Source organism: Pseudophryne corroboree, chromosome 2 (assembly GCF_028390025.1).
Source record: "Pseudophryne corroboree isolate aPseCor3 chromosome 2, aPseCor3.hap2, whole genome shotgun sequence".
Lineage (NCBI taxonomy): Eukaryota > Metazoa > Chordata > Amphibia > Anura > Myobatrachidae > Pseudophryne > Pseudophryne corroboree.
The window spans coordinates 948630832-948653179 of NC_086445.1; the positions used below are offsets into that span (position 1 = coordinate 948630832).

General features: G+C 44.0%; 1 pseudogene; it reads left to right on the plus strand.

Annotated features, from left to right (window-relative positions):
- Nucleotides 1-22348, plus strand: part of LOC134987030 (G2/mitotic-specific cyclin-B1-like) — a 100901-nt pseudogene that overhangs the window by 45642 nt on the left and 32911 nt on the right.

Below are 22348 nucleotides of genomic sequence, written 5' to 3' on the forward strand. Positions count from 1 at the left end.
CACTGAACCATGCCCCCTACATTGCTATAGGCTACTAAAACATTGTCATCAGCACCCAAGTCAGCCCTCATCCTCAGTTGTAGACCACCTCTTTTCTTATTTAAATGATTCCGTTTCTCATACATCATTAACATAAGGCCATAACTAAACCAGAAATGCACAAGATGGAAGTGGTCACTAGACACACACAAAAAGCACAAACCGGCTGAGACTCAGCACAAAACGTCTTTTGTCCCATGTGTTCATTGATTTGAGATGTTACACATAGCATTAGTGGAGGTGCATATGTGTGAGGGCTTTCCATGCAAAATATGAACACATCTCAAGTATCTTTAGACCTATTTTATTTAGTATATTTCTGGGTTAGGGCAAGGTTTGGGTCTGACCTTTAATAGGATTCATTAAGTGCACACGTGCCCACTTTTCGTGCCTTGCTTCCAGGAGTTTAGGTATGCAGAGAAGAGGTGGGTAGGACTTAATTATAGGTCATCATGTCATTAAGTAGGTGAACAATGCATTATTAATCCAATAGATGAACCTGGGTGCAATAAAAGTGTACACTAGTGTCTATGCTAGAGATGAGCGGGTTCGGTTTCTCTGAATCCGAACCCGCCCGAACTTCATGGTTTTTTTCACGGGTCCGAGCAGACTCGGATCCTCCCGCCTTGCTCGGTTAACCCGAGCGCGCCCGAACGTCATCATGACGCTGTCGGATTCTCGCGAGACTCGGATTCTATATAAGGAGCCGCGCGTCGCCGCCATTTTCACACGTGCATTGAGATTGATAGGGAGAGGACGTGGCTGGCGTCCTCTCCACTTAGATTATAAGAGAGAGAGATTTACTGGAGCTTAGGACTAGGAGGAGTACTGTAGAAGTGTAGAGAGTGCAGAGAGTTTACTAGTGAGTGACCACCAGACAGTGCAGTTTATTTAATATATCCGTTCTCTGCCTGAAAAAAGCGATACACACAGTGACTCAGTCACATACCATATCTGTGTGCACTGCTCAGGCTCAGCCCAGTGTGCTGCATCATCTATATATATTATATATCTGTCTGACTGCTCAGCTCACACAGCTTATAATTGTGGGGGAGACTGGGGAGCACTGCAGTGCCAGTTATAGGTTATAGCAGGAGCCAGGAGTACATAATATTATATAGTGAGTGACCACCAGACAGTGCAGTTTATTTAATATATCCGTTCTCTGCCTGAAAAAAGCGATACACACAGTGACTCAGTCACATACCATATCTGTGTGCACTGCTCAGGCTCAGCCCAGTGTGCTGCATCATCTATATATATTATATATCTGTCTGACTGCTCAGCTCACACAGCTTATAATTGTGGGGGAGACTGGGGAGCACTGCAGTGCCAGTTATAGGTTATAGCAGGAGCCAGGAGTACATAATATTATATTAAAATTAAACAGTGCACACTTTTGCTGCAGGAGTGCCACTGCCAGTGTGACTGACCAGTGACCTGACCACACTGACCACCAGTATAGTTAGTAGTATACTTATATTGTGATTGCCTGAAAAAGTTAAACACTCGTCGTGTGACTTCACTTGTGTGTTGTTTTTTTTTTTATTCTATAAAAATAAAACTCATTCTGCTGACAGACAGTGTCCAGCAGGTCCGTCATTATATAATATATAATATATACCTGTCCGGCTGCAGTAGTGATATATATATATTTTTTATATCATTTATCATCCAGTCGCAGCAGACACAGTACGGTAGTTCACGGCTGTGGCTACCTCTGTGTCTGCACTCGGCAGGCAGTCCGTCCATAATTGTATACCACCTAACCGTGGGTTTTTTTTCTTCTTTATACATACATACTACTACGACATCTCTTTATCAACCAGTCTATATTAGCAGCAGACACAGTACAGTACGGTAGTTCACGGCTGTGGCTACCTCTGTGTCTGCACTCGGCAGGCAGTCCGTCCATAATTGTATACCACCTAACCGTGGTTTTTTTTTCTTTCTTCTTTATACATACATAGTTACATAGACATCTCTTTATCAACCAGTCTATATTAGCAGCAGACACAGTACAGTACGGTAGTTCACGGCTGTGGCTACCTCTGTGTCTGCACTCGGCAGGCAGTCCGTCCATAATTGTATACCACCTAACCGTGTTTTTTTTTTCTTTCTTCTTTATACATACATAGTTACATAGACATCTCTTTATCAACCAGTCTATATTAGCAGCAGACACAGTACAGTACGGTAGTTCACGGCTGTGGCTACCTCTGTGTCTGCACTCGGCAGGCAGTCCGTCCATAATTGTATACCACCTAACCGTGGTTTTTTTTTCTTTCTTCTTTATACATACATAGTTACATAGACATCTCTTTATCAACCAGTCTATATTAGCAGCAGACACAGTACAGTACGGTAGTTCACGGCTGTGGCTACCTCTGTGTCTGCACTCGGCAGGCAGTCCGTTCATAATTGTATACCACCTAACCGTGGTTTTTTTTTCTTTCTTCTTTATACATACATAGTTACATAGACATCTCTTTATCAACCAGTCTATATTAGCAGCAGACACAGTACAGTACGGTAGTTCACGGCTGTGGCTACCTCTGTGTCTGCACTCGGCAGGCAGTCCGTCCATAATTGTATACCACCTAACCGTGGTTTTTTTTTCTTTCTTCTTTATACATACATAGTTACATAGACATCTCTTTATCAACCAGTCTATATTAGCAGCAGACACAGTACAGTACGGTAGTTCACGGCTGTGGCTACCTCTGTGTCTGCACTCGGCAGGCAGTCCGTCCATAATTGTATACCACCTAACCGTGGTTTTTTTTTCTTTCTTCTTTATACATACATAGTTACATAGACATCTCTTTATCAACCAGTCTATATTAGCAGCAGACACAGTACAGTACGGTAGTTCACGGCTGTGGCTACCTCTGTGTCTGCACTCGGCAGGCAGTCCGTCCATAATTGTATACCACCTAACCGTGGTTTTTTTTTCTTTCTTCTTTATACATACATACTACTACGACATCTCTTTATCAACTAGTCTATATTATTAGCAGCAGACACAGTACAGTACGGTAGTTCACGGCTGTGGCTACCTCTGTGTCTGCACTCGGCAGGCAGTCCGTCCATAATTGTATACCACCTAACCGTGGTTTTTTTTTCTTTCTTCTTTATACATACATAGTTACATAGACATCTCTTTATCAACCAGTCTATATTAGCAGCAGACACAGTACAGTACGGTAGTTCACGGCTGTGGCTACCTCTGTGTCTGCACTCGGCAGGCAGTCCATAATTGTATACTAGTATCCATCTCCATTGTTTACCTGAGGTGCCTTTTAGTTGTGCCTATTAAAATATGGAGAACAAAAATGTTGAGGTTCCAAAATTAGGGAAAGATCAAGATCCACTTCCACCTCGTGCTGAAGCTGCTGCCACTAGTCATGGCCGAGACGATGAAATGCCAGCAACGTCGTCTGCCAAGGCCGATGCCCAATGTCATAGTACAGAGCATGTCAAATCCAAAACACCAAATATCAGTAAAAAAAGGACTCCAAAACCTAAAATAAAATTGTCGGAGGAGAAGCGTAAACTTGCCAATATGCCATTTACCACACGGAGTGGCAAGGAACGGCTGAGGCCCTGGCCTATGTTCATGGCTAGTGGTTCAGCTTCACATGAGGATGGAAGCACTCAGCCTCTCGCTAGAAAACTGAAAAGACTCAAGCTGGCAAAAGCACCGCAAAGAACTGTGCGTTCTTCGAAATCCCAAATCCACAAGGAGAGTCCAATTGTGTCGGTTGCGATGCCTGACCTTCCCAACACTGGACGTGAAGAGCATGCGCCTTCCACCATTTGCACGCCCCCTGCAAGTGCTGGAAGGAGCACCCGCAGTCCAGTTCCTGATAGTCAGATTGAAGATGAAGATGTTGAAGTACACCAGGATGAGGAGGATATGGGTGTTGCTGGCGCTGGGGAGGAAATTGACCAGGAGGATTCTGATGGTGAGGTGGTTTGTTTAAGTCAGGCACCCGGGGAGACACCTGTTGTCCGTGGGAGGAATATGGCCGTTGACATGCCTGGTGAAAATACCAAAAAAATCAGCTCTTCAGTGTGGAGGTATTTCAACAGAAAAGCGGACAACAGGTGTCAAGCCGTGTATTGCCTTTGTCAAGCTGTAATAAGTAGGGGTAAGGACGTTAACCACCTCGGAACATCCTCCCTTATACGTCACCTGCAGCGCATTCATAATAAGTCAGTGACAAGTTCAAAAACTTTGGGCGACAGCGGAAGCAGTCCACTGACCAGTAAATCCCTTCCTCTTGTAACCAAGCTCACGCAAACCACCCCACCAACTCCCTCAGTGTCAATTTCCTCCTTCCCCAGGAATGCCAATAGTCCTGCAGGCCATGTCACTGGCAATTCTGACGAGTCCTCTCCTGCCTGGGATTCCTCCGATGCATCCTTGCGTGTAACGCCTACTGCTGCTGGCGCTGCTGTTGTTGCTGCTGGGAGTCGATGGTCATCCCAGAGGGGAAGTCGTAAGCCCACTTGTACTACTTCCAGTAAGCAATTGACTGTCCAACAGACCTTTGCGAGGAAGATGAAATATCACAGCAGTCATCCTGCTGCAAAGCGGATAACTGAGGCCTTGACAACTATGTTGGTGTTAGACGTGCGTCCGGTATCCGCCGTTAGTTCACAGGGAACTAGACAATTTATTGAGGCAGTGTGCCCCCGTTACCAAATACCATCTAGGTTCCACTTCTCTAGGCAGGCGATACCGAGAATGTACACGGACGTCAGAAAAAGACTCACCAGTGTCCTAAAAAATGCAGTTGTACCCAATGTCCACTTAAACACGGACATGTGGACAAGTGGAGCAGGGCAGGGTCAGGACTATATGACTGTGACAGCCCACTGGGTAGATGTATGGACTCCCGCCGCAAGAACAGCAGCGGCGGCACCAGTAGCAGCATCTCGCAAACGCCAACTCTTTCCTAGGCAGGCTACGCTTTGTATCACCGCTTTCCAGAATATGCACACAGCTGAAAACCTCTTACGGCAACTGAGGAAGATCATCGCGGAATGGCTTACCCCAATTGGACTCTCCTGTGGATTTGTGGCATCGGACAACGCCAGCAATATTGTGTGTGCATTAAATATGGGCAAATTCCAGCACGTCCCATGTTTTGCACATACCTTGAATTTGGTGGTGCAGAATTTTTTAAAAAACGACAGGGGCGTGCAAGAGATGCTGTCGGTGGCCAGAAGAATTGCGGGACACTTTCGGCGTACAGGCACCACGTACAGAAGACTGGAGCACCACCAAAAACTACTGAACCTGCCCTGCCATCATCTGAAGCAAGAAGTGGTAACGAGGTGGAATTCAACCCTCTATATGCTTCAGAGGTTGGAGGAGCAGCAAAAGGCCATTCAAGCCTATACAATTGAGCACGATATAGTAGGTGGAATGCACCTGTCTCAAGCGCAGTGGAGAATGATTTCAACGTTGTGCAAGGTTCTGATGCCCTTTGAACTTGCCACACGTGAAGTCAGTTCAGACACTGCCAGCCTGAGTCAGGTCATTCCCCTCATCAGGCTTTTGCAGAAGAAGCTGGAGACATTGAAGGAGGAGCTAACACGGAGCGATTCCGCTAGGCATGTGGGACTTGTGGATGGAGCCCTTAATTCGCTTAACAAGGATTCACGGGTGGTCAATCTGTTGAAATCAGAGCACTACATTTTGGCCACCGTGCTCGATCCTAGATTTAAAGCCTACCTTGGATCTCTCTTTCCGGCAGACACAAGTCTGCTGGGGTTGAAAGACCTGCTGGTGACAAAATTGTCAAGTCAGGCGGAACGCGACCTGTCAACATCTCCTCCTTCACATTCTCCCGCAACTGGGGGTGCGAGGAAAAGGCTCAGAATTCCGAGCCCACCCGCTGGCGGTGATGCAGGGCAGTCTGGAGCGACTGCTGATGCTGACATCTGGTCCGGACTGAAGGACCTGACAACGATTACGGACATGTCGTCTACTGTCACTGCATATGATTCTCTCAACATTGATAGAATGGTGGAGGATTATATGAGTGACCGCATCCAAGTAGGCACGTCACACAGTCCGTACTTATACTGGCAGGAAAAAGAGGCAATTTGGAGGCCCTTGCACAAACTGGCTTTATTCTACCTAAGTTGCCCTCCCACAAGTGTGTACTCCGAAAGAGTGTTTAGTGCCGCCGCTCACCTTGTCAGCAATCGGCGTACGAGGTTACATCCAGAAAATGTGGAGAAGATGATGTTCATTAAAATGAATTATAATCAATTCCTCCGCGGAGACATTGACCAGCAGCAATTGCCTCCACAAAGTACACAGGGAGCTGAGATGGTGGATTCCAGTGGGGACGAATTGATAATCTGTGAGGAGGGGGATGTACACGGTGATATATCGGAGGGTGATGATGAGGTGGACATCTTGCCTCTGTAGAGCCAGTTTGTGCAAGGAGAGATTAATTGCTTCTTTTTTGGGGGGGGTCCAAACCAACCCGATATATCAGTCACAGTCGTGTGGCAGACCCTGTCACTGAAATGATGGGTTGGTTAAAGTGTGCATGTCCTGTTTTGTTTATACAACATAAGGGTGGGTGGGAGGGCCCAAGGACAATTCCATCTTGCACCTCTTTTTTCTTTTCTTTTTCTTTGCATCATGTGCTGATTGGGGAGGGTTTTTTGGAAGGGACATCCTGCGTGACACTGCAGTGCCACTCCTAAATGGGCCCGGTGTTTGTGTCGGCCACTAGGGTCGCTAATCTTACTCACACAGTCAGCTACCTCATTGCGCCTCTTTTTTTCTTTGCGTCATGTGCTGTTTGGGGAGGGTTTTTTGGAAGGGACATCCTGCGTGACACTGCAGTGCCACTCCTAGATGGGCCCGGTGTTTGTGTCGGCCACTAGGGTCGCTAATCTTACTCACACAGCTACCTCATTGCGCCTCTTTTTTTCTTTGCGTCATGTGCTGTTTGGGGAGGGTTTTTTGGAAGGGCCATCCTGCGTGACACTGCAGTGCCACTCCTAGATGGGCCCGGTGTTTGTGTCGGCCACTAGGGTCGCTAATCTTACTCACACAGCTACCTCATTGCGCCTCTTTTTTTCTTTGCGTCATGTGCTGTTTGGGGAGGGTTTTTTGGAAGGGACATCCTGCGTGACACTGCAGTGCCACTCCTAGATGGGCCCGGTGTTTGTGTCGGCCACTAGGGTCGCTTATCTTACTCACACAGCGACCTCGGTGCAAATTTTAGGACTAAAAATAATATTGTGAGGTGTGAGGTATTCAGAATAGACTGAAAATGAGTGTAAATTATGGTTTTTGAGGTTAATAATACTTTGGGATCAAAATGACCCCCAAATTCTATGATTTAAGCTGTTTTTTAGTGTTTTTTAAAAAAAACACCCGAATCCAAAACACACCCGAATCCGACAAAAAAAATTCGGTGAGGTTTTGCCAAAACGCGTTCGAACCCAAAACACGGCCGCGGAACCGAACCCAAAACCAAAACACAAAACCCGAAAAATTTCAGGCGCTCATCTCTAGTCTATGCTGCTACTGTATAAGCACTGGCGTATCTCTAATGGGTGCAGTGTGTGCGGTGCACACGGGCCCCTGAGTCCAGAGCGGGCCCACACTGCACCCATTTTTTCTATACTTACCTTTCCGGCGTCCATTGGTGAGGTGTGTGGGCCCTCTCCTCTCCTGTAGCCGTCACCGCCGCTGCTAGCGCACTGATAGCTGGAGACTGGCACAGTGCCAGAGTCTACAGCACATGCGCAGGGCTTTGGAAAAATGGCGCGGTGGCCATTTTTCAGAGTCCTGAGCATGCGCTGTAGACTCTGGCACTGTGCCAGAGTCTCAGCGCGGACAGCGACAGTGACGGCTACAGGAGAGGAGGGGACCCACACACGGAATCTGCACACGGGTCCCCTCCTCTCTAGAAACGCCACTGTGTATAAGAGAGCTCTTAAAATAAATATAAAGAGTACAACACTGAGGCAAAAGTGAATTTGAATAAACAAGTGATGGTATAATAAAAATTCTGTATAAAGAATATACCTGTGTTGCCACATGTAAAAACAAGGTAACATTTTATTTCTATCACATAAAATACAAAGTATCAAATTAAAACGGCAATTGCACCCGAGATGTTGGCTCGAGTGGAAGCAGTTCTGCACTACTGCAGAGCAGGCAGGCAAAAAATGATGCTAGCTTTGCCATCAAGGGCTTTCAGTGACGGTAATATGGCATAACTTAGCATGATTATCTTACCATTCCAGGTCCGTTTGTAGTGTCTTGGGCCTTGATGGGTTGATCCAAATCATTGCTCAAGACTACCAATAGTAGGCATCTTATCGACATTTTATTTTTGTCCCATTTGATGTATTTGGAATTTTCCATTTGTTTGTTATTCTACTTATGAGAGTTGATTGAGGTGTGTTTTGAATGGTGTTCCATGGTGTATTTAGAATTTGTGAGCTAGTTGCTCCTTCCAAATGTGCACCTTTGCCTCTTAATTTTGTGGACATCACTTAATACTGTTTTGTGTCATCTACGGCCTTTCTAGAATAATCAGACATAGGGGGAGATGTAATAAGCAGTAAAAAAATAGTGGAAAAGTGAGCCAGTGGAGAAGTTGTCCATGGCAACCAATCGGCTACTCTGCATAATTTTACAGTATGCAAATTATAAATGTTACTTCAATGCTGATTGGTTGACACAGGCTCACTTTACTGCTTATTACATCTCCCCCTATGTCTGATAGTACATCTACCCCTTTATCCGCTGTTGTTGGTGCGAACCTTCTTACAAGTGCGATCAGTCAGGGAGGGAGAATAGTTGATGAATGAGGATCGGACTCATGTTACTAAATGCCAATTTTTTACAAGTCTTGAAGTGCTATTTGTCCTTTGTAGGTTTGTCATAAAAGTTAATATTTGCGCACTCTGTCCGGATTGGGGCTGCTACCTCTACAGCTGCCTTAGGTCATTCCGATGTTGAGGCTCAGTCTCTGGGTCGGTGCCATTCAAATGCATTCTGTCACTGTATCCATACAAATTTGTCTGTTTCTTCTTCTTTTTCATAGCTAATTGGAGGCTTAACTCCTCGCCGACATACTGGGGAGGTTCATGAGGAATTTGATTTTCTCAAGGGGTTTTTATTGGCAATCCTGTTTAGTGTGGCTTGTGTGTGGTTTGACTGACTGTTAATTTTACTGTGTTTTTTTCCTTATGCTACCCTCGTGTGGACCTGACTTTCACGTATCTCTGATTGTAATTTAATATGGATCTTGGGCCATTTTTCTGTTTTTTTTGGGCATCACGGTTTCCCTTAGCTTCTGATTGTGGTAATTTTCTTCAGGCACATTTCATGCGATGGTTGGACTTTCACAGGATGAGGTGGCAGTCTTTTCAGGCTAGATTGGCGGAGGCAGTCCGTTCTTTCAGAGGTCCACAGGTTGTGATTGTGCACTTTGGTGGAAATGATATTGGGGTGAATACCGCTCTTGATTTGAAGTCTATTGTTGATAGAGACTTGCATTTTGGATTAAAGCTTTATTGTCATTTAAAATTGTGTGATCTTCAATGGTCCCAAGACATGTCATGTGGAATGCAAAATCTGAGCTAGGTTAGAGGTGTCCAGGATAAAGGTCATTACAGCTGTATCTCACTACCTGTTGGTGAATGGTGGTGGTGGTGTTGTGAAGCATATATTGATCCAATTTCAGGATGCCACATATATTGGTATGATGTGGTTCACTTTAGTACAGAAGGTTTATCTTTATTTTTGGAGGATTTGTTTTGGTGGTTGAGAGAATTTCTTTACAGCAGTTTGTAGTTGGTGGTGGGCATTGGTTTAGGCCTCGCTTTTGCAGTAAAGATTGGTAGTTTGATTGTTTAACTTTTAGAATTAGTGGGTGCACTTTCCTTGCACTGGGGATATGGGGGGTGATTCAGACCTGATTGTTGGGTTGCTAACTTTGCTGTCCTGCGTTCAGATAGTCGCCGCCCAAGGGGGGTGTATATTCGCCGTGCAAGTGTGCGATCGCATGTGTACGCTGAGCTGCAAAAAATCCACTTTGTACAGTCTCTGCGCAGCCCTGGACTTATTCCTACAGTGCGATCAGAATGGGCTGATTGGGGCTGGAGCTGACGTCAGACACCCTCCCTGAAAACGCTTGGGAATGCCTGCGTTTTTCCGGACGCTCCCAGTAAATGGTCAGTTACCACCCACTTCCTGTCAATCATCTTGCGAACGCCCGTACAAATGAAATTCTCGCACCATCCTGTCACTGACCGGCGATGCTCGTTGTTGTTGGCCGACGGTGCATACATAGTCGCTGGCTGTTTTTCAAAAATGCGAGTTCTGTGTCCATGTCATTATTCTTAGAAGTTATGTATATCTGTATATGATTAGAGTGCAACACAAAAAAATACACCATTATTGAGTTTAGTAAATCTGGTTAGCATATCCCTGCTGTCTATTTAAGTTGGATCGCAACTCGCTTTGCCCTGCAATGGGTGGCCCCCAGCATGCGAGCAAAAGCAGAGTCTGCTAAAACTGATGAACCTGAGTAACTAACCGGCTTGCAGAAGCCCAGCTGGGCAGGGTGAGCGAAACGAAGCCCCTTGCAGGCTCGGTGGCGAGCTGTGCTCTCCACAGGATATATGCCCACTCATGGACAGACCCTATGGGTTAAAAATATTTCATTTGTTTTAGCTCACATCTGCCAAGTAGGCAAAAACTTTTTCAGAGTTGTCCTTTCAATCTGGAAATGTCAGGCTATTTTGCTGAATGCTAGGTAAACTCCCTCTGAGTATTAAACATTGATTTCTTTGTCTTTTTGAGTAAAAATAAAGGACTTTTAAAACCAGTCAATTTCCCTTTAAAGCAGTATATTGTCAGAAAGCCATGGCGGTGTGATACTGAGCGGAGATTTAGTTATATTGTGGTAAAGACATGGGGGTAAATTTACTAAGATGGGAGTTCTGTTTAAGATGGGATGTTGCCTAGAGCAACCAATCAGATTTCAGGTATTATCTTCTAGAAGGTGCTAGACAAATGAGAAGTAGAATCTGATTGGTTCCTATGGGCAACATCTCATCTTAAAGAGAACTCCCATCTTAGTAAATTTACCCCAAGGAGTAAATATTTTTTTCTCAAATACTAACTTTTCCATTGTACCATACAAGTCTGTGTCTTTGTAACTGCATTAGTGGTGTTTAGCTTCTTTTTCAATCAGTTATAACTTATTTGATTGGCTGGCTAACTTTACCTGTATCTTTTTCAGCATAAAGCTGAAAGCTTGTCCCTGATCTGATAAATTATTCACATGTAAATTTGCATCATGAAAATTAAAATATCTTGCACATTTACTACAAAGCACTTGTCCTAGAAAGGCAGAAAGGGTTGGGCTAGCAAAGGCTTAATACTATAAGGGTGTTCTCATAAATATTAGTGGATGTATCCTAGGGACGAGCGGGTTCAGTTTTACTCGTTTCTCAAAACGGCATTTTATTGGCTCACGGATGTCTCTTGTTTTGGATATCCCCAGTCAGCTGATGTCACAATACACAATGATGATAACTATCAGTGGCACTAACTAGCAGGATGTCTGTGGCTTGGCTGTCCGGCTGATGGTACTTAAACCAGCAGCATTAATTACTTAATTAACATATGTATTTGAAATACTGCAGGAAAGAATATTTCTGTTGGATTTACAAGAGGTAAATAACAGATGAGGAGATATGTATTTAATGAAGACCTCAATTGTGACTTTCACATATATTAATAAATGTCAAGACAATATTCTCTCTAGTGTATATGACACTAACACTCTCAGAATGTATACAAATAGGGTATTTGCAACTTTTGGCATTTACTGCCAATGTAATACCCCACAGAGGTGACAATACAAATGGTGTGGTATGGAAGCAAGTTGGAGTTACTATGCCTCTGTGATGGAATTTATACCACACCCTGGTATAGAGGCAATGGTTTCCCAACCAGACACAGACAATATCTGACAAGACTTATATAAGAGTTTTCATTAATTTATATATTTTTTAGTAAACCTGATATTTCTAGAATTCATCACTGCAATCACATATGATTGTTTCAAAGACTTTCAATAAATTACATTAACACTCCCTTTACAAAGTAACTACATTGCATATGACTTATTTAACTATTATAAATATTAAATATATATAGATGATATGGCTTCAGAATAGCAAATAATTACAGTATGTAGTGACGCTTGAAATAATACACAAACTACAGCCCTATCACACTGTATATCCAAGAAGAGATAACAATCTTACTGCAACCGAAATGGCCAGGACACTCTAAAGTTACAAATAATAATTGGGTGACTTAAAAGATGGTGACCCACGTCACTCTTGGGGTCTTTGAGTGCACAGTAGGGGCCAATGTGTTGCAATGTGGTGATTAAATGTATAAATGTCTATTTCAGGAAATAGATACTTATGGTAAATAACTGCACATTACGCAGGCAAGTGTCCCCATTTTACACAGTACGCAGGCAAGTGTCCCCATTTTACACATTACGCAGGCAAGTGTCCCCATTCTACACAGTACGCAGGCAGGTGTCCCCATTTTACACATTACGCAGGCAAGTGTCCCCATTCTACACAGTACGCAGGCAGGTGTCCCCATTTTACACATTACGCAGGCAAGTGTCCCCATTTTACACATTACGCAGGCAAGTGTCCCCATTTTACACATTACGCAGGCAAGTGTCCCCATTTAACACATTACGCAGGCAAGTGTCCCCATTTTACACATTACGCAGGCAAGTGTCCCCATTTTACACATCACGCAGGCAAGTGTCCCCATTTTACACATTACGCAGGCAAGGGTCCCCATTTTACACATTATGCAGGCAAGTGTTTTCATTTTACACATTACGCAGGCAAGTGTCCCCATTTTACACATTACGCAGGCAAGTGTCTTCATTTTACACATTACGCAGGCAAGTGTCCCCATTTTATACATTAGGCATGCAAGTGTCAAGTGGTGGGGGAAGGAAGGGGGGGGGAGAGAGAGAGACACTTACTTACATTTTCAGAGGTTCTTCCCGCTCTTCGGCCCGCCTCTTCCTCCTCGCGGTGGCAGCCTCATCCTTCTAGTAGCTTGGCTCCCCCTCCTCTTGTCTTCAATACTCCGCTCGGGGTGAGGAGTTTCGTGGAATGATGCGATTGCATCGTGACATCACGACGCAACCGTGTCATTCTGTGAAACTCCGCCCCTCCGAGCGGAGTACTCGGGAAGAGGGAGGAGGGGGAAGCAAGGACCCACAGTAGTGCCGCTGCGGGCGCCCTGTGCGGTTGCACGGCTCGCCGCCCAAGGAAACGCCACTGCCTAACCATAACCCATCCCCCACAGCATAACCCTAACCAGCGGTGCTTAAAACTAACCTCCCTTCCCGCAGCCTAAACCTAACCCTCCCCCGTCCGCAGCCTAACCCTAACCCCTCCCCCACAGCATAACCCTCACCAGCGGTGCTTAAACCTAACCCCCCTTCCTGCAGCCTAAACCTAACCCTCCGCAGCCTAACCCAAATCCTCCCTGGTGATGCCTACACCTTACACCCCCCTCCCAGCATCCCAGCTGCAGGCATGTTGAACGTACAATATGGACACATCAATGTATTCACATCAGTACTCCTTCTTTTGTCTGCATCTTTCCCATTGTATGTTCAGAGCACAATGTGTCTCCTACCCTATATAGAATATAAACTTATTTATTGTTTAAACAAGAGACTAATATTTGATCTGAATTTTAACAGGCCTCATAGACGTGCCCTTTTGTGATCAAACTTTTCCAGTCACATCACCACCTAGACCAGTCTCTATATATAAACATAAAAAAGAAAAAGAAAACTAATTATACGTTTCTGTGTTTGATTTGGCAATTACATTCAATGTACCACTTGGATAGTTTGCTTATTACAGATGAGATAGGAGCGGAACCTCCTGACCGCTCTGCAGAGATAAGACAGAAATTATTTGGTCTCCAGTAGTACAGAACATGGGAAATCAGACAGTCTTATCACAATTCAATCAAGGTAAGTTAAAAATACAATACATGAGATTATTAATCAGTGTCTTGCATTTGATGAATTATATTATTTGTATTTTTATTAAAAGGAATATATAACCAAAATCTTCTTTTCATACCATGTTGGTACTTTGTTCGCTGTTATCTTTGCTTCTGTCTTCTGGTATCTTGTTTGTTCTATCACTAATAAAACAAAGCAACCTGAAGCTGGCACAAAGCAATGGAAAGACAAGACTTGTTTATAGATATCACCGTTATTCTTCAGAAAATGTAGCATAACATTTACTCTTCTTTTCAATCATTTACACATTTTAAAGTGTTACTTTCCCTATATTACAAGACTATTGCAGTTATTTATCAATGAGTGATAGATTTCACTGTGAGTGATAAATTGCACCAGCCAATCAGCTCCTATCTTCCATGTTACAGGCTGGGTTTGAAAAATTACAGTTATGAGCGGATTCGCTGGTGCAATATATCACTCAGAGTGAAATGTATTACTCATTGATAAATAAGGGCATATGGGTCCTATTTATCCTTACACAACCGGAGGACATCCACAAATATTAAGTATTATGCTTTCAGAATCCCTGTTCCTGCGTGTTCTCTTTGATACATACTGCAATGCGAATTTGGGTGCTAATATCACAGTATTAGAATGTGATTATTGATAAATTGGCTCCTATGAAATCATTAAAGTGTGATGTATACAATTTATGTCAGTTGCAAACAGGGACGGACTGGGGCTCTAAATCGGCCCTGGCATGTGTGACGTGCGTGCGTGGACGTCACAGGGGTGTGTGTCTACATCCTAGGGGGCGTGGACACAATTCACGGGGGCATGCCATGAGTCAGGGGGTGTGGACTCGCGGCACACCCCCATTACAATGTAAACGCACTAATCACAGAGCTGAAGGCTGTCTATGGACCGGCCCACCTGCCCATCAGCCCTTCTGGCACTATCAGGTGGTAGTTTTAGTCCAATAGTGAAGCAACGAGGGGGATAGTTGTAATCTTTAGGGCTTGTTTGGGGTGGAGTCAGCCTCTTTTACTTTTGTCTTACCACCCTCCCTCTCCTTGTTGTTGCTGTTGGTTTTGCTTTGTGTTAGGTGTTGCGTTAGCTGTGGTTGGTGGGAAAGAACAGCAGGATACCTGTTTTAGGGCATATATAGAATTTTTTTGATTGGTTCCTAGTTGTTGGTGCGCTCACCTTCGTTGACTGTTTATATCTGCTGGACCACCCTAACCATGGCAGCGTCATCACCCATACAGGTGGGTAATCAAGGTAGAAGGTTGAGAGGATACCATTGTGTGTTTAGCTGGTTTGGTTTATGGTTGTGATGATGTCAGTTCTTGCGGGTTGTGGAAGGAGTTTAGCCGTTCTTTTTTTTGCCACCGCTCTCTAATTCTTTTTCTTTACAGCTATTTATTTTAAAGTAATAGCTCATTGAAATAAATAAGCTAACGGTTTCTGCAAAATCTAAGACTCTGTGTCGTTCTTTTATTTAAAGTTAAAGTGTTATCACTAATTCATGCACAGGTCCATCATCAGCCGTTACGAGGTTTATCAATTGAGTAAGAATCAGCTATTCATTCACCACAGTGGTACAGTGGAAACTAGCATTGCTGACTTGCAGCTCATGTGTCCTGGGTTTGATTCCACCTAAAGCCCTATCTGTGTGGGGTTTGTATGTTCTTATGTTGTGTGAGATTCATTGTGTTGTTCTTATTTCATCCCAGAATCTAAAAACATATTGGTAGTATAAATGGATTTTGACAAAAATGATCAAACTGTGTGTGTGTGTGTGTGTGTGTGTGTGTGTGTGTATGGTGTAGGGACTATGGATTGTAAGCACCATTGACTGCTATGAATTACCACATTTTCTGTGTACAGCGCGGTAGAATATGTGTGCACTATATAAATAACTGATAATAAGAATGTTAGAGCTATATTTAAATAGTGAAGTTGAAAAAAAATCCATCAACTTAAATCTTTTATATAATTTATGTGTAGTGATACGAAATAAAGCCTACAGGCCTTATGTAATAGGGTCCCGGTTTACCGGAGGTGCGGGATACCGGCCGAACGTGGAGTTTTTTTTAAAGCGGCAATCATTTTAAAAGGCAAAACCATACCTTGTAAATGATTTCCGCGTAAAAAAAAAAGACTACAAAATCGTCTGGCATCCCGCACCTCCGGTAAACTCAGATTATATCACATATGCCCCTATTTCTCTTTCATAAGATAGCTGCCAATATACAGGACATACATAGTTGTTTGTATATATGGTAGATAACATCAGCGCAAAGTGTTAATAGTGTGACAACATAATGTTGGCCTATGGCATCACCAGTTTGTTGTACTGGAAGACTTTCCTATCCCTGTGTCATGCAGTACAGCTTTTCATTGCAGAATAAAATCCATTTGCAGATAGAGGTTGAGTCTACAATGGCCCTCATTCTGAGTTGATCGGTCGCAAGGCGAATTTAGCAGAGTTACACACGCTAAGCCGCCGCCTACTGGGAGTGAATCTTAGCTTCTTAAAATTGCGACCGATGTATTCGCAATATTGCGATTACTAACTACTTAGCAGTTTCAGAGTAGCTCCAGACTTACTCTGCCTGTGCGATCAGTTCAGTGCTTGTCGTTCCTGGTTGACGTCACAAACACACCCAGCGTTCGCCCAGGCACTCCCACCGTTTCTCCGGCCACTCCTGCGTTTTTTCCGGAAACGGTAGCGTTTTCAGCCACACGCCCCTGAAACGCCGTGTTTCCGCCCAGTAACACCCATTTCCTGTCAATCACATTACGATCGCCGGAGCGAAGAAAAAGCCGTGAGTAAAAATACTTTCTTCATAGTAAAGTTACTTGGCGCAGTCGCAGTGCGAACTTTGCGCATGCGTACTAAGCGGATTTTCACTGCGATGCGATGAAAAAGAACGAGCGAACAACTCGGAATGAGGGCCAATATCCGAAACGCTTGGGACCAGAAGTGTTTTGGATTTTTCCATATTATGGAATGTTTGCATACCATAATGAGATATCTTGGGGATGGGACCCAAATCTAAACACAGAATGCATTTATGTTTCATATACACCTTATACACTCAGCCTGAAAGTAATATTTGTAATAATTTTGTGCATGATACAAAGTTTGTGTACACTGAACCATCTGACAGCAAAGGGGACACTATCTCAGTTGGGAATCCGGGTAGGAACCTGACGGTTGGGATCCTGGCTGTCAAAATACTGCTGCCGGAATCACGACCCAGCTTGTAATGTCGGCGCCATCATCCCAACTAGGAACACAAGTCCGGCACCGGAATACCGACAGCTGAGATCCCGGACGAGAGATTACCGGGCCACCGGGTAGGTAAGCCGTGCAGAGGGGGGAGGGGGTAGGCTGGTGTAGGGTTAAGCTGGGGGGGGGGGGGGAGGGTTAGGCTGCAGAGAGGGAGGGTTAAGTTTAGGCACCCCTGAGGAGGATTAGGGTTAGGCTGTGGGGGGATGGCATTGGAGAAAGGTAAGTTTACTTACCTTGCCCCTGTGGGGATTATCACCATCGGGATGCCACGATCGGTATTCTGACTGCCGGCATATCAAACCCAACCCATCAGTTGTGATCTGAAAAAGTTTGGATTTTGGATCCTTTCAGATTTTGGAATATCCTGTATCCTGTTACATTCAGTTTTGCTCTTCTTGAACCAAAGGGCACAATGCTTGCATCCAAAAGGAAGGTAGGGTTTTTGCATTTGTGACCATTTGCCAGTTCTCTCTTCAATGTGACTCAACAGTAGCTGGGACTTAGTAAATAACTCACTGGTCTGTCACTAAATGATTCCTCATGGATCACTGCAAGGAGTAATACAAGCAGGATTACTGAGTGGATGAGCTGACTGCAATCTGAGTAATCTGCAGACTCTGCGCAATCTGTAGAATCCCTAGTAATGACGCTTATGGTGGATACTGTGATACCCAGTAAAATGCAACGTCCACATAATTTAATTCACAATCTGCTGATAATCACTTACCCACTTTATATAGTATAATCTGCCATTGTCAGCAATCAGTTATATGATGATGAGGATGAGGAGGATGATGACGATGATGCAAAATAATATGCTCACTTTAAAAGATTTACAATGGGTAAAAATGGTCATTGTAGAAAAACTGGGATAAGTGGAATCCTATGTAAAGGCCAGTACTCACGGCCCGATGCGGGAGAGATGTGTGCTGAGCGAACCACTCAGCACACATCTCTCCCCCCGCTCAGCACAGCGCGATCTGTGCTGAGCGTGCGGGGGGAGACGGGGGCCGCTCATTTCACCCAGCGGGTGAAGTGAGCGACCGCTAGATTGGCCTGCTACACACGGAGCGATCTTGCTGAAAATCTAAGCAATCTAGTCTGATTGCTTAGATTATCGCTCCGTGTGTACCCCCCTTAAGAGTTGCATTCTAGAACAGAACATGTGGAAGTTAAAAGGAAGGTTGAGTGTCCCTTATCCAAAATGCTTGGAACCAGAATTATTTTGGATATCAGATTTTTCCGTATTTTGGAATAATTGCATACCATAATGAGATATCATGACGATGGAACCTACTGTAAGTGTAAGCACAGAATGCATTTCTGTTTCATATACACCTTATACACACACAGCATGAAGGAAATTTTAGTCAATTTTTGTAACAACTTTTTACATTAAACAAAGTTTATGTACATACACACAATTAATTTATGTTTCATATACACCTTATACACACAGCCTGTAGGTCATTTAATACAATATGTTTAATAACTTTGTGTATTAAACAAAGTTTGCGTACATTGAGCCATCAAAAAACAAAGGTTTCACTATCTCAGTCTTACTCAAAAAATTCCGTATTTCGGAATATTCCGTATTTTGGAATATTTGGCTATGGGATACTCAACCTGTATAGTGAATAATACACCTCAGTTCAATAATATCCAAAGGGTTGATGTAGCAGTGGACAAGAGTATATGATAGTACTGTATATTGCACTATGTTAAAAATAATGAAAGTTCTAACGTTTTACTATGGCTGGAGATAAACCACATTTTGCAAACTATTCCACAATTTTTTTAGGCTCAGACTGCAGGTAAGAACGGTTAGGGTTATGTATGTACTATGTGTACATAGTATGTATATGTACACATTGTATAATGTAAAGGGCATGCCCTCTATAGGATCCTCCCACTGCATCTGCTATAGTTCCGCCTCTTTGGAATATCTTTTTCACTTCTAGAATCCTGTATCAGTATAATATTACCCTTGACTTTTTTTTTAGCAACTAGTATAACATTTTTTGAATCCATTGCGCTAAACTTCACAGAAAATGACACATGCCAGAATATATTTAATCTCAATATGTGCTTGAGAAATCTATCTCTATTAATAATGCAAACATTTCAATTACATTTCAATTAAATTATATAAATGATAGCTGGCATATTAATCAGCGATGATTGCAATTAAAGCAATGACAGCAGTGAAGATTTTGATAGCATTTTCATTCTGGGTTCAGTGACTGTGCAGCATGCTCTCATTATACTGAGGGTCCATGTCGTATAGTAATTAGTAGCCAGTATCTCTCATTTCTCTATAGGGTGGAGAAACAAATATTCTCAAATTTAGATTCTCATAAGAATGAGTGACATAAATTATGCTACTGCAATATTAAAGCATAAAGAGGCTGATTCTGAGTTGCGAGCAGTGTCGATGTCACAGTTGGCCAATGTTTTATGTCTGTGTCTGCATCCCAGTCGCACAGAGTATGTGTACCGATTGTTAGCAATCAGAGCTCCGTAACAATGTGGCAGTTCGTCAAATACCGGACGGCCTCCCTAAACCCTTGATGTCATGAAGTCACACCCAGGGGGTAGGACCAACAGCTCTTGAAGGGAGAGCATTTTCATCCTAAGGAACCTCCTTGCAGTATCACAAGCTGCAGGGTGCCTAATCACTGAATCCCTTGGAAGGTTCCAGCAGCTCTGCAGTAGCGCTACTAGCTGCAGGTTGCTGGTTCAGCCACATGCAGGTGCTATGGGGCAGCAACGGTCCTGCCCCCAGGGCCATGTACACTGTGCGAAGGCACCGCTCATACACCCCTAGTTATGGTCTTGTTCGGAGACCAAGAACAGATTTTGACGCAGGGTCTGTGGAATTCAGTGGGCGTTCCTCTGAGATAACACTTGGTTGACTAAGAAGATGTAGATGTGTCTCTGTAAGTGGCTGCATCCAAAGAGATCCAGCCATTCTCACAAGAGGGCACGGTAAGACGGAGAAACTGCATATGCTATAGGACTAGTGCCACTTTGTATGGTGCATCCAATCGTGGGTTTATTGATGCACCTAAATGGAAATGATTACTGCAGGATGCTGCAAGTGGACGCTCGCAATTAACCCCAAAGAGCATTTATTATTATTATTATTATTATTATTATTATTATTATTATTATTATTATTATCATCATCAACAATTATACAGATGGAGCCCTCTTTATTTTTGACTTTAATAGGATTGACTGAGCCAGGGCATTTGGACTTAATCCCCTGCTGTAATGACGTAATCACCTGCTGTATTGTTCTCTCTGTATTGTATTGCAGCTGAGAACAATAGATGAAAGGCTTATGCTAATTAACCATGGTGCAGGTAGGCGCAGCAGAGAAGCCAAGATGAGCGAGGCTCCATCTGTATATCACCGGCATATTCCATTTCTGTTGATCTTTATGCAACAAGTTTTATCACTCATTGACAAATGGTCCCCTTAGTTTTAATCATGTAGTCATACTGTAGGTGAAGCACAATGGAACTTGGCGTGAGATTAAGCTGCGGCCGCTGCATCATAGCACTTTGTGTATAGAGTCACTCATTTACACACATAGGTATAAATGTCCCACATCAAACTGATAATTACAATCTAGTAAAGTAGTTTTTTCATTTCCAGTTGTATTATTTATGTCTTGTGAATAAGATGCACATTTTGAGCAAAAAAAGACACTTGGTATGCAGAGGTGTAGCAAGGTGTCATGGTGCCTGGAGCAAGGTATGTTTCGGTGCCCCCCTCCCCTGTACTAAATTGGGGGCGTGGCCACCAGGGCCGGTTCTAGACCTTGTGACATCCAGGGCGAAAGTTTCCTTTGGCACAACCCCCCCCCTCCACACACACACATATGATAAGCATAGTGCGCGCCAAAGGCAAAAAATAGGAGCGTGGCTTCATAGGGAAGGAGCATGGCCAGTTATGCCCCCTGTAGTTATGGACCCAGTAGTTGTGCCCCCTGTAGCTGTGCCCCCTGTAGATTTGCCCCCAGTAGTTGTGCCCCCTGTAGATTTGCCCCCAGTAGATGTGCCCCCTGTAGCTGTGCCCAGAGTAGTTGTGCCTCCTGTAGCTGTGCCCCCTGTAGCTGTGGCCCAAGTAGGTGTGCCCCTAGTAGGTGTGCCCCCAGTAGGTGTGGCCCCAGTAGGTGTGCCCCCTGGTAGCGCCGAAAACACAAAATAAAAAAAATAAATAAAAAAATACTCACCTGCCCTCTTCTGCTTCCCAAATGCTACTGGCCGCGTCTCCGCTGTCCGTGGTTGTGACGCGTGACGTCACACGCAAGTCACGGACCGGAAGGGAGGAGGGAGGGGAGAGGAGGGATGGGAGGGGAGCGGAGAGGATGGACGGGAGGGGAGGGAGAGATTTGAAGCAGCTTGGGCTTCCAGCTGTCAGTGGCTGACAGCTGCGGCTGCAAGCTGCTTGCAGCCAGGCAGAGGTTCCGGCGAAGTCGAACTGCAGCGCCCTGTACTGTCTTGGGCGCCTGGAGCTCGAGCTCCACCGGTACCGCCCTCCCTACGCCCCTGTTACTATGTACTGTTTAACCCATCTGTACATTTATTTATTGCTCATTATAGTTTTATATAAATACAGTTAATGGTTAAGTACCAAAAAAACACATCAACATATTTCATTTTCGCTGTCTAATTTTTATAAACTGTTTTAAATTTGTGAAGGTTATTCAAATCCTTACTTCATTTTTAAAGTCTAAGTACTATTATATAACATGTCACTTTTTTGGGAGGCGGTTGATAGATAGACAGTTAAAGGACAGTCATTAGGTTGACACCATATGGTCGACAGTCAAAAGTCTGACAGGGTCAAAAATTTGACATTCGAAAGGCCGACAGGGTCAAAATGTCGACACACGTTT